Source organism: Balaenoptera ricei, chromosome 15 (genome assembly GCF_028023285.1).
Source record: "Balaenoptera ricei isolate mBalRic1 chromosome 15, mBalRic1.hap2, whole genome shotgun sequence".
NCBI classification, from domain to species: Eukaryota; Metazoa; Chordata; class Mammalia; order Artiodactyla; family Balaenopteridae; genus Balaenoptera; species Balaenoptera ricei.
In genome coordinates, this window is record NC_082653.1 from 16194186 (window position 1) to 16197301 (window position 3116).

Sequence of the window (3116 nt, forward strand, 5' to 3'; positions counted from 1 at the left end):
TTCTTAACCACTTGCGCCACCCAGGGAAGTCCCCTTGTTTTACTTTCAAAGAACGTGACCATTTACAGTCTGACAGCACTTGACTATTTCACATTTTACCTTTTTAAATTTATTCCCTCAAACATTGTCTGAGTGCTCCCTCTAGGAGGTAAACCTCAGGAAGTCAGGGACTCTATCTCTCTTGCTCACCTGTGTACCCTGGTGCCTAGACAAGGGCACAGCACATAATGGGCGCCCAATAGACATTTGTTGAGTGAGTGAATGAATGGACATATGTCTCTTGAACTGGCCCCTCCTCTACATCTCTACTGCCTCCATCGGCCACAGGCCTCACCATCCCTCACCTGGTCCAGCACGTGAGCATCTTCACTGGTCTCCCTGTTTACAGTTGCACCCTGTCCAATCCATCCTCCACAAAGCTGCCAGAATGAGCCTTTAAAAACACAGATCTGGCCACAGCCTTCCCCTGATCTCCGATCTCCAGTGATTTCCTATTTCCCCCAAAGAAATTCCGGTTGCCCAGTGTTTGAGGCCCTCCCCCCTGGCCCAAACCAGCCGCCATGGCTGGTGCTTCCAGGTGTGGGTTGAGGACTTCAGTGGCATGCTGAGTGATGTTAGGGATACACAGAGATGGTATTCAGTGACATTGTCGCCAAAGCCTGTCTCTTTACAAGTCTTCCTTCCTTCCGAAAACTTTATGGAGAAAGTCTCCATTGGAAACATATGCCTTTCACATCTAAGTACTTGTCAATTTCCCGTTTGAAGAAGAAAGTGTAGAGCTTTCCCTGGGCAATCCTATCTGGCTCCACCTTAAAAATATTGTTTTCTTTTCACTCTAATTTTGCAATCACCTTCTATTTACGCGGCAAGTGATACTGGTTTTCCATTTACGTCAGCGATCAGTGTAGGGAGAATGCTTATGAATTGATTTAAAGAAAAATAGTAAGTAAGGGAAGGCACAGTGGTACTCGGGTGTAGAGGGGATCAGGTGGCATGTACAGTGACCGCTGGCTGGGAACGCTGGCCTCTATCCTCCCTCCCGTCCATGGGCTGTGCTTCCTGCTGCCTGCCCTTACTTGCCGCTCCATCTCTCTCTCAACGTTGAATGCACTTCTGTCTTTTCTCTGTCTCACCATTGCTTCTGAATCCTCCAGCAAGTGAGACTTTCCCAGGCTGCAGTCATTCCCCCCCTCAAACTACCATCTCCCAGCTGTCACTCTTACTCCTTTGGTTCTTAATATTCAACTGCCTGTAATTTTTCCCTCTGCAAGTGAAAATTGTAAACTCTAAGAGGGAGGCACCTTGTGGTACCACTTCTCCATAACCCCCAGGATGCTCTGGCACAGGGCTCCGCCCATCAATATTTGTCAAATTGAACTTTCCACTGTTGGCGCTACGTCTGTGCTCACCACACAGTGACTGAGTCATCAGCATCCTCCCTGGTCCCATTATGGTGGCCCCTGGGGTCAGACAATGGGTGTTTGAACCTCAGCTCTTGGGTCAGCTCTGAACCTTGGACGAGTCCCTTCCTCGTTTGTAAGATAGAACAAGAATATCTGACTCAGGGCGTTGTCATGGGGATTAAATTATGTCCAGCAATGTCTGGCAGAGAGGAAGAGGTCAATAAATGTGGGCCTTGGAGACAGTTGTAGCTTGTGGCTACAGTTGTGATTGTAGCTCCTCCATCACCAAAGAGTTGCATGGGATCCTGTGACTCAAGTCTCTTAGATCAGGTCTTGGAATTTACAGATGACGCACTGATTCGAGAAGTGTAGATCAAAAGCGATCTGGGTTCCACAAAAGAGGAAGTAGGGTGACCCCACCAATTTGTGATGATAGCTCATTCACACTGCATGGAAATTCCTTTGTATCCTCACACAGCCTGTCACCCAGAGTCCCTCCCACTTCTCCTTCCCGTTTATTGAGCAATGGGGGCTCCATTTGGGATAAAGGGATAAAAGCCTCTAGTGTCATGGCTGGGGAAGCAACCTTTGTAGGGGGGAGGCGAATTCCCAATTCTCGGGGGTGCCGCATGGGTTGGTAGAAGAAGCATGGGATTTGCGTCCTGGCTCCACCGTTCACTGGCTTTGTGCCTTGGATAAGTTTCTCCACCTCTCTGAACCTCAGTTTCATGGTCTCTAAAATAGGGATAATGGGATGTGCTGTGTGTCATCTGAGTTGATGTTGTTCTGCAACTAAAATGGAAACCAAACTCGCAGCTCTGGCCGCCCACGTGGAGATTCGAGATTAACTGGGGCAAAGGGCTGATGAGGTGGAGGAGCCAAGGCCAGAGGAATTTATGGCAGCCCAAGGTTTATGGTTTTGATATGGATTTATTAAGCACACTCTAGGACTGCAATAGCCTACTCTGGCCCCCACCCCATGTCCGTGCTGGCAGCGGCATGGACGAGGCTTCTGTTGCAATATTATAGAGATTATTTCCTGGTGCTCGGGAGTGGAGGGAAGGCACAGGGGATGGTGGGAGTGGCCCCCGGGATCAGGCAGGCAGCAAATGGGTGCCTCTGCAGCTGGAAAGCTCAATGGTTAGCTTCTCACTAGTCAGGGGGCGGTGAAGAGTCCACACTCACGAAGCCCCCCGGGGTGGGCACTCTCTGTGCACCTCATATACACGGCAGCTCTCGTAGCTGCTATGATCTCATTCAAGTCCATCCTGAAAACACCCCTGGAGGGAGGGATCGGGGGCTTCCCTGGTGGCACAGTGGTTAAGAATCTGCCTGCCAATGCAGGGGACACGGGTTTGAGCCCTGGTCTGGGAAGATCCCACATGCCACAGAGCAACTGAGACCGTGCGCCACAACTACTGAGCCCACGCTCTAGAGCCAGCGAGCCACAACTGCTGAAACCCGCACGCCTAGAGCCCGCGCTCCGCAACAAGAGAAGCCACCGCAATGAGAAGCCCGCACACCGCAACGAAGAGTAGCCCCCGCTCGCCGCAGCTAGAGAAAGCCCGCGCGCAGCAACAAAGACCCAACGCAGCCAATAAATAAATAAATAAATAAATAAATAAATAATTAATTAAAAAAAAAAAGAACTACCCGACTATTCTCATTCTTATTTCTAACAACTGAAAGGAAGAAAAGACACTCATCCAAGGA

The 3116-nt window shown here is 49.8% G+C and overlaps 1 long non-coding RNA gene across 1 annotated transcript in view; it reads left to right on the top strand.

Moving 5' to 3' along the window:
* The window catches only part of LOC132349540 (uncharacterized), a 41390-nt gene extending 38428 nt beyond the window's left edge, over positions 1-2962 (top strand). Inside the window, exon 5 of the long non-coding RNA XR_009497686.1 lies at positions 2748-2962. This is a non-coding gene — a long non-coding RNA (uncharacterized LOC132349540). The remainder of the gene's footprint in view (positions 1-2747) is intronic.
* Positions 2963-3116: the final 154 nt, after the last annotated feature.